Below are 7,372 nucleotides of genomic sequence, written 5' to 3' on the forward strand. Positions count from 1 at the left end.
ATGTGCATGGTACAAAATAGGGGAGAGAAGGAGCGGGAGGGGCAAGCATAAGGGAAAATGAGTGCGAGAACATGTCGGATGCGATCATACCAGCACTAAAGCACCGGATCCCATCGAACTCCGAAGTTAAGCGTGCTTGGGCGAGAGTAGTACTAGGATGGGTGACCTCCCGGGAAGTCCTCGTGTTGCATCCCTCCTTTTTGCGTCACGCGGCAACATTCATGGTGAAGTTAGGGCGATATTTTTTTGCGGGCACTCGTGCTCGGCTATAGGTGATGGGAAACGGCGGTGGGGATGGGAAAGCGGGATGTGCATGGTACAAAATAGGGGAGAGAAGGAGCGGGAGGGGCAAGCATAAGGGAAAATGAGTGCAGAACATGTCGGATGCGATCATACCGAGCACTAAAGCACCGGATCCCATCGTAACTCCGAAGTTAAGCGTGCTTGGGCGAGAGTAGTACTAGGATGGGTGACCTCCCGGGAAGTCCTCGTGTTGCATCCCTCCTTTTTGCGTCACGCGGCAACATTCATGGTGAAGTTAGGGCGATATTTTTTTGCGGGCACTCGTGCTCGGCTATAGGTGATGGGAAACGGCGGTGGGGATGGGAAAGCGGGATGTGCATGGTACAAAATAGGGGAGAGAAGGAGCGGGAGGGGCAAGCATAAGGGAAAATGAGTGCAGAACATGTCGGATGCGATCATACCAACACTAAAGCACCGGATCCCATCGGAACTCCGAAGTTAAGCGTGCTTGGGCGAGAGTAGTACTAGGATGGGTGACCTCCCGGGAAGTCCTCGTGTTGCATCCCTCCTTTTGCGTCACGCGGCAACATTCATGGTGAAGTTAGGGCGATATTTTTTTGCGGGCACTCGTGCTCGGCTATAGGTGATGGGAAACGGCGTGGGGATGGGAAAGCGGGATGTGCATGGTACAAAATAGGGGAGAGAAGGAGCGGGAGGGGCAAGCATAAGGGAAAATGAGTGCAGAACATGTCGGATGCGATCATACCAGCACTAAAGCACCGGATCCCATCAGAACTCCGAAGTTAAGCGTGCTTGGGCGAGAGTAGTACTAGGATGGGTGACCTCGTGTTGCATCCCTCCTTTTTGCGTCACGCGGCAACATTCATGGTGAAGTTAGGGCGATATTTTTTTGCGGGCACTCGTGCTCGGCTATAGGTGATGGGAAACGGCGGTGGGGATGGGAAAGCGGGATGTGCATGGTACAAAATAGGGGAGAGAAGGAGCGGGAGGGGCAAGCATAAGGGAAAATGAGTGCAGAACATGTCGGATGCGATCATACCAGCACTAAAGCACCAGATCCCATCAGAACTCCGAAGTTAAGCGTGCTTGGGCGAGAGTAGTACTAGGATGGGTGACCTCCCGGGAAGTCCTCGTGTTGCATCCCTCCTTTTTGCGTCACGCGGCAACATTCATGGTGAAGTTAGGGCGATATTTTTTTGCGGGCACTCGTGCTCGGCTATAGGTGATGGGAAACGGCGGTGGGGATGGGAAAGCGGGATGTGCATGGTACAAAATAGGGGAGAGAAGGAGCGGGAGGGGCAAGCATAAGGGAAAATGAGTGCAGAACATGTCGGATGCGATCATACCAGCACTAAAGCACCGGATCCCATCGAAACTCCGAAGTTAAGCGTGCTTGGGCGAGAGTAGTACTAGGATGGGTGACCTCCGGGAAGTCCTCGTGTTGCATCCCTCCTTTTTGCGTCACGCGGCAACATTCATGGTGAAGTTAGGGCGATATTTTTTGCGGGCACTCGTGCTCGGCTATAGGTGATGGGAAACGGCGGTGGGGATGGGAAAGCGGGATGTGCATGGTACAAAATAGGGGAGAGAAGGAGCGGGAGGGGCAAGCATAAGGGAAAATGAGTGCAGAACATGTCGGATGCGATCATACCAGCACTAAAGCACCGGATCCCATCAGAACTCCGAAGTTAAGCGTGCTTGGGCGAGAGTAGTACTAGGATGGGTGACCTCCTGGGAAGTCCTCGTGTTGCATCCCTCCTTTTTGCGTCACGCGGCAACATTCATGGTGAAGTTAGGGCGATATTTTTTTGCGGGCACTCGTGCTCGGCTATAGGTGATGGGAAACGGCGGTGGGGATGGGAAAGCGGGATGTGCATGGTACAAAATAGGGGAGAGAAGGAGCGGGAGGGGCAAGCATAAGGGAAAATGAGTGCAGAACATGTCGGATGCGATCATACCGAGCACTAAAGCACCGGATCCCATCGGAACTCCGAAGTTAAGCGTGCTTGGGCGAGAGTAGTACTAGGATGGGTGACCTCCTGGGAAGTCCTCGTGTTGCATCCCTCCTTTTTGCGTCACGCGGCAACATTCATGGTGAAGTTAGGGCGATATTTTTTTGCGGGCACTCGTGCTCGGCTATAGGTGATGGGAAACGGCGGTGGGGATGGGAAAGCGGGATGTGCATGGTACAAAATAGGGGAGAGAAGGAGCGGGAGGGGCAAGCATAAGGGAAAATGAGTGCGAGAACATGTCGGATGCGATCATACCAGCACTAAAGCACCGGATCCCATCGGAACTCCGAAGTTAAGCGTGCTTGGGCGAGAGTAGTACTAGGATGGGTGACCTCCTGGGAAGTCCTCGTGTTGCATCCCTCCTTTTTGCGTCACGCGGCAACATTCATGGTGAAGTTAGGGCGATATTTTTTGCGGGCACTCGTGCTCGGCTATAGGTGATGGGAAACGGCGGTGGGATGGGAAAGCGGGATGTGCATGGTACAAAATAGGGGAGAGAAGGAGCGGGAGGGGCAAGCATAAGGGAAAATGAGTGCAGAACATGTCGGATGCGATCATACCAGCACTAAAGCACCGGATCCCATCAGAACTCCGAAGTTAAGCGTGCTTGGGCGAGAGTAGTACTAGGATGGGTGACCTCCGAGGAAGTCCTCGTGTTGCATCCCTCCTTTTTGCGTCACGCGGCAACATTCATGGTGAAGTTAGGGCGATATTTTTTTGCGGGCACTCGTGCTCGGCTATAGGTGATGGGAAACGGCGGTGGGGATGGGAAAGCGGGATGTGCATGGTACAAAATAGGGGAGAGAAGGAGCGGGAGGGGCAAGCATAAGGGAAAATGAGTGCAGAACATGTCGGATGCGATCATACCAGCACTAAAGCACCGGATCCCATCGGAACTCCGAGTTAAGCGTGCTTGGGCGAGAGTAGTACTAGGATGGGTGACCTCCTGGGAAGTCCTCGTGTTGCATCCCTCCTTTTTGCGTCACGCGGCAACATTCATGGTGAAGTTAGGGCGATATTTTTTTGCGGGCACTCGTGCTCGGCTATAGGTGATGGGAAACGGCGGTGGGGATGGGAAAGCGGGATGTGCATGGTACAAAATAGGGGAGAGAAGGAGCGGGAGGGGCAAGCATAAGGGAAAATGAGTGCAGAACATGTCGGATGCGATCATACCAGCACTAAAGCACCGGATCCCATCAGAACTCCGAAGTTAAGCGTGCTTGGGCGAGAGTAGTACTAGGATGGGTGACCTCCCGGGAAGTCCTCGTGTTGCATCCCTCCTTTTTGCGTCACGCGGCAACATTCATGGTGAAGTTAGGGCGATATTTTTTGCGGGCACTCGTGCTCGGCTATAGGTGATGGGAAACGGCGGTGGGGATGGGAAAGCGGGATGTGCATGGTACAAAATAGGGGAGAGAAGGAGCGGGAGGGGCAAGCATAAGGGAAAATGAGTGCAGAACATGTCGGATGCGATCATACCAGCACTAAAGCACCGGATCCCATCGAACTCCGAAGTTAAGCGTGCTTGGGCGAGAGTAGTACTAGGATGGGTGACCTCCTGGGAAGTCCTCGTGTTGCATCCCTCCTTTTTGCGTCACGCGGCAACATTCATGGTGAAGTTAGGGCGATATTTTTTGCGGGCACTCGTGCTCGGCTATAGGTGATGGGAAACGGCGGTGGGGATGGGAAAGCGGGATGTGCATGGTACAAAATAGGGGAGAGAAGGAGCGGGAGGGGCAAGCATAAGGGAAAATGAGTGCAGAACATGTCGGATGCGATCATACCAGCACTAAAGCACCGGATCCCATCAGAACTCCGAAGTTAAGCGTGCTTGGGCGAGAGTAGTACTAGGATGGGTGACCTCCTGGGAAGTCCTCGTGTTGCATCCCTCCTTTTTGCGTCACGCGGCAACATTCATGGTGAAGTTAGGGCGATATTTTTTTGCGGGCACTCGTGCTCGGCTATAGGTGATGGGAAACGGCGGTGGGGATGGGAAAGCGGGATGTGCATGGTACAAAATAGGGGAGAGAAGGAGCGGGAGGGGCAAGCATAAGGGAAAATGAGTGCAAAACATGTCGGATGCGATCATACCAGCACTAAAGCACCGGATCCCATCAGAACTCCGAAGTTAAGCGTGCTTGGGCGAGAGTAGTACTAGGATGGGTGACCTCCTGGGAAGTCCTCGTGTTGCATCCCTCCTTTTTGCGTCACGCGGCAACATTCATGGTGAAGTTAGGGCGATATTTTTTGCGGGCACTCGTGCTCGGCTATAGGTGATGGGAAACGGCGGTGGGGATGGGAAAGCGGGATGTGCATGGTACAAAATAGGGGAGAGAAGGAGCGGGAGGGGCAAGCATAAGGGAAAATGAGTGCAGAACATGTCGGATGCGATCATACCAGCACTAAAGCACCGGATCCCATCAGAACTCCGAAGTTAAGCGTGCTTGGGCGAGAGTAGTACTAGGATGGGTGACCTCCTGGGAAGTCCTCGTGTTGCATCCCTCCTTTTTGCGTCACGCGGCAACATTCATGGTGAAGTTAGGGCGATATTTTTTGCGGGCACTCGTGCTCGGCTATAGGTGATGGGAAACGGCGGTGGGGATGGGAAAGCGGGATGTGCATGGTACAAAATAGGGGAGAGAAGGAGCGGGAGGGGCAAGCATAAGGGAAAATGAGTGCGAGAACATGTCGGATGCGATCATACCAGCACTAAAGCACCGGATCCCATCGGAACTCCGAAGTTAAGCGTGCTTGGGCGAGAGTAGTACTAGGATGGGTGACCTCCTGGGAAGTCCTCGTGTTGCATCCCTCCTTTTTGCGTCACGCGGCAACATTCATGGTGAAGTTAGGGCGATATTTTTTTGCGGGCACTCGTGCTCGGCTATAGGTGATGGGAAACGGCGGTGGGGATGGGAAAGCGGGATGTGCATGGTACAAAATAGGGAGAGAAGGAGCGGGAGGGGCAAGCATAAGGGAAAATGAGTGCGGAACATGTCGGATGCGATCATACCAGACACTAAAGCACCGGATCCCATCGGAACTCCGAAGTTAAGCGTGCTTGGGCGAGAGTAGTACTAGGATGGGTGACCTCCGGGAAGTCCTCGTGTTGCATCCCTCCTTTTTGCGTCACGCGGCAACATTCATGGTGAAGTTAGGGCGATATTTTTTGCGGGCACTCGTGCTCGGCTATAGGTGATGGGAAACGGCGGTGGGGATGGGAAAGCGGGATGTGCATGGTACAAAATAGGGGAGAGAAGGAGCGGGAGGGGCAAGCATAAGGGAAAATGAGTGCGGAACATGTCGGATGCGATCATACCAGCACTAAAGCACCGGATCCCATCGGAACTCCGAAGTTAAGCGTGCTTGGGCGAGAGTAGTACTAGGATGGGTGACCTCCTGGGAAGTCCTCGTGTTGCATCCCTCCTTTTTGCGTCACGCGGCAACATTCATGGTGAAGTTAGGGCGATATTTTTTTGCGGGCACTCGTGCTCGGCTATAGGTGATGGGAAACGGCGGTGGGGATGGGAAAGCGGGATGTGCATGGTACAAAATAGGGGAGAGAAGGAGCGGGAGGGGCAAGCATAAGGGAAAATGAGTGCAGAACATGTCGGATGCGATCATACCAAGCACTAAAGCACCGGATCCCATCGGAACTCCGAAGTTAAGCGTGCTTGGGCGAGAGTAGTACTAGGATGGGTGACCTCCTGGGAAGTCCTCGTGTTGCATCCCTCCTTTTTGCGTCACGCGGCAACATTCATGGTGAAGTTAGGGCGATATTTTTTTGCGGGCACTCGTGCTCGGCTATAGGTGATGGGAAATGGCGGTGGGGATGGGAAAGCGGGATGTGCATGGTACAAAATAGGGGAGAGAAGGAGCGGGAGGGGCAAGCATAAGGGAAAATGAGTGCAGAACATGTCGGATGCGATCATACCCAGCACTAAAGCACCGGATCCCATCAGAACTCCGAAGTTAAGCGTGCTTGGGCGAGGGTAGTACTAGGATGGGTGACCTCCCGGGAAGTCCTCGTGTTGCATCCCTCCTTTTTGCGTCACGCGGCAACATTCATGGTGAAGTTAGGGCGATATTTTTTGCGGGCACTCGTGCTCGGCTATAGGTGATGGGAAACGGCGGTGGGGATGGGAAAGCGGGATGTGCATGGTACAAAATAGGGGAGAGAAGGAGCGGGAGGGGCAAGCATAAGGGAAAATGAGTGCAGAACATGTCGGATGCGATCATACCAGCACTAAAGCACCGGATCCCATCAGAACTCCGAAGTTAAGCGTGCTTGGGCGAGGGTAGTACTAGGATGGGTGACCTCCTGGGAAGTCCTCGTGTTGCATCCCTCCTTTTTGCGTCACGCGGCAACATTCATGGTGAAGTTAGGGCGATATTTTTTTGCGGGCACTCGTGCTCGGCTATAGGTGATGGGAAACGGCGGTGGGGATGGGAAAGCGGGATGTGCATGGTACAAAATAGGGGAGAGAAGGAGCGGGAGGGGCAAGCATAAGGGAAAATGAGTGCGGAACATGTCGGATGCGATCATACCGAGCACTAAAGCACCGGATCCCATCAGAACTCCGAAGTTAAGCGTGCTTGGGCGAGAGTAGTACTAGGATGGGTGACCTCCTGGGAAGTCCTCGTGTTGCATCCCTCCTTTTTGCGTCACGCGGCAACATTCATGGTGCAGTTAGGGCGATATTTTTTTGCGGGCACTCGTGCTCGGTTATAGGTGATGGGAAACGGCGGTGGGGATGGGAAATGTAACATCCCAACCTTGTTTATCTAAATAAATGAGTGTTCATGTGCATCTCATGCATATAGTTTGCATTTGAGTAAAGTTTGCATCTCAATTTTCAATTATGCAAGTCCCTCTCTATTTCTTTCTCACTCAAATTTCTCAAGTTTTTCAAAGTAAGCAACATGGTTTTGTTGTTCTTTAATAAGCCATGTGTGTTTAGAAAATTATCTGAAATTTGAGTTCCCAAATTCCATCCAAAAATAGTTTTGAAATTTGAATTTTGAAAAGAGAAATAAAACCAGAAAAAGAAAAATAGAGGGAGAATCCTCTCTTCCTCTTCCTGGGCTCAGCCCACTCT

At 52.7% G+C, this 7,372-nt stretch overlaps 22 non-coding genes and 1 pseudogene across 22 annotated transcripts; all 23 read left to right on the plus strand.

The window, feature by feature from the left end:
• The first annotated feature begins 76 nt into the window (after positions 1-76).
• Positions 77-194, plus strand: LOC124679655. Its single transcript, XR_006995125.1, has one exon. It is a non-coding gene; the product is annotated as a 5S ribosomal RNA (ribosomal RNA).
• A 188-nt stretch (positions 195-382) lies between these two features.
• Positions 383-502, plus strand: LOC124679744. Its single transcript, XR_006995207.1, has one exon. It is a non-coding gene; the product is annotated as a 5S ribosomal RNA (ribosomal RNA).
• A 188-nt stretch (positions 503-690) lies between these two features.
• On the plus strand, positions 691-809 carry LOC124679664. The gene has a single exon (XR_006995133.1). It is a non-coding gene; the product is annotated as a 5S ribosomal RNA (ribosomal RNA).
• A 186-nt stretch (positions 810-995) lies between these two features.
• Positions 996-1,101, plus strand: LOC124679792 (annotated as a pseudogene).
• A 188-nt stretch (positions 1,102-1,289) lies between these two features.
• On the plus strand, positions 1,290-1,408 carry LOC124679583. The gene has a single exon (XR_006995057.1). It is a non-coding gene; the product is annotated as a 5S ribosomal RNA (ribosomal RNA).
• Positions 1,409-1,596: 188 nt separating this feature from the next.
• LOC124679731 lies at positions 1,597-1,714 on the plus strand. The gene has a single exon (XR_006995195.1). It is a non-coding gene; the product is annotated as a 5S ribosomal RNA (ribosomal RNA).
• Positions 1,715-1,901: 187 nt separating this feature from the next.
• Positions 1,902-2,020, plus strand: LOC124679551. The gene has a single exon (XR_006995027.1). It is a non-coding gene; the product is annotated as a 5S ribosomal RNA (ribosomal RNA).
• A 188-nt stretch (positions 2,021-2,208) lies between these two features.
• Positions 2,209-2,328, plus strand: LOC124679643. The gene has a single exon (XR_006995114.1). It is a non-coding gene; the product is annotated as a 5S ribosomal RNA (ribosomal RNA).
• A 189-nt stretch (positions 2,329-2,517) lies between these two features.
• LOC124679934 lies at positions 2,518-2,636 on the plus strand. Its single transcript, XR_006995350.1, has one exon. It is a non-coding gene; the product is annotated as a 5S ribosomal RNA (ribosomal RNA).
• Positions 2,637-2,822: 186 nt separating this feature from the next.
• LOC124679601 lies at positions 2,823-2,941 on the plus strand. Its single transcript, XR_006995074.1, has one exon. It is a non-coding gene; the product is annotated as a 5S ribosomal RNA (ribosomal RNA).
• Positions 2,942-3,129: 188 nt separating this feature from the next.
• Positions 3,130-3,247, plus strand: LOC124679690. The gene has a single exon (XR_006995158.1). It is a non-coding gene; the product is annotated as a 5S ribosomal RNA (ribosomal RNA).
• A 188-nt stretch (positions 3,248-3,435) lies between these two features.
• LOC124679850 lies at positions 3,436-3,554 on the plus strand. Its single transcript, XR_006995278.1, has one exon. It is a non-coding gene; the product is annotated as a 5S ribosomal RNA (ribosomal RNA).
• A 187-nt stretch (positions 3,555-3,741) lies between these two features.
• On the plus strand, positions 3,742-3,859 carry LOC124679615. The gene has a single exon (XR_006995087.1). It is a non-coding gene; the product is annotated as a 5S ribosomal RNA (ribosomal RNA).
• A 187-nt stretch (positions 3,860-4,046) lies between these two features.
• LOC124679563 lies at positions 4,047-4,165 on the plus strand. The gene has a single exon (XR_006995038.1). It is a non-coding gene; the product is annotated as a 5S ribosomal RNA (ribosomal RNA).
• Positions 4,166-4,353: 188 nt separating this feature from the next.
• On the plus strand, positions 4,354-4,472 carry LOC124679575. The gene has a single exon (XR_006995049.1). It is a non-coding gene; the product is annotated as a 5S ribosomal RNA (ribosomal RNA).
• A 187-nt stretch (positions 4,473-4,659) lies between these two features.
• On the plus strand, positions 4,660-4,778 carry LOC124679587. Its single transcript, XR_006995060.1, has one exon. It is a non-coding gene; the product is annotated as a 5S ribosomal RNA (ribosomal RNA).
• A 188-nt stretch (positions 4,779-4,966) lies between these two features.
• On the plus strand, positions 4,967-5,085 carry LOC124679946. The gene has a single exon (XR_006995361.1). It is a non-coding gene; the product is annotated as a 5S ribosomal RNA (ribosomal RNA).
• A 187-nt stretch (positions 5,086-5,272) lies between these two features.
• On the plus strand, positions 5,273-5,391 carry LOC124679747. Its single transcript, XR_006995210.1, has one exon. It is a non-coding gene; the product is annotated as a 5S ribosomal RNA (ribosomal RNA).
• A 187-nt stretch (positions 5,392-5,578) lies between these two features.
• LOC124679958 lies at positions 5,579-5,697 on the plus strand. The gene has a single exon (XR_006995372.1). It is a non-coding gene; the product is annotated as a 5S ribosomal RNA (ribosomal RNA).
• A 188-nt stretch (positions 5,698-5,885) lies between these two features.
• On the plus strand, positions 5,886-6,005 carry LOC124679638. The gene has a single exon (XR_006995109.1). It is a non-coding gene; the product is annotated as a 5S ribosomal RNA (ribosomal RNA).
• Positions 6,006-6,193: 188 nt separating this feature from the next.
• LOC124679609 lies at positions 6,194-6,313 on the plus strand. Its single transcript, XR_006995081.1, has one exon. It is a non-coding gene; the product is annotated as a 5S ribosomal RNA (ribosomal RNA).
• A 187-nt stretch (positions 6,314-6,500) lies between these two features.
• On the plus strand, positions 6,501-6,619 carry LOC124679533. Its single transcript, XR_006995010.1, has one exon. It is a non-coding gene; the product is annotated as a 5S ribosomal RNA (ribosomal RNA).
• Positions 6,620-6,807: 188 nt separating this feature from the next.
• LOC124679605 lies at positions 6,808-6,927 on the plus strand. The gene has a single exon (XR_006995077.1). It is a non-coding gene; the product is annotated as a 5S ribosomal RNA (ribosomal RNA).
• The last annotated feature ends 445 nt before the right edge of the window (positions 6,928-7,372 follow it).

The sequence above is a fragment of the Lolium rigidum genome, chromosome 7, assembly GCF_022539505.1.
Source record: "Lolium rigidum isolate FL_2022 chromosome 7, APGP_CSIRO_Lrig_0.1, whole genome shotgun sequence".
Classification (NCBI taxonomy): Eukaryota; Viridiplantae; Streptophyta; class Magnoliopsida; order Poales; family Poaceae; genus Lolium; species Lolium rigidum.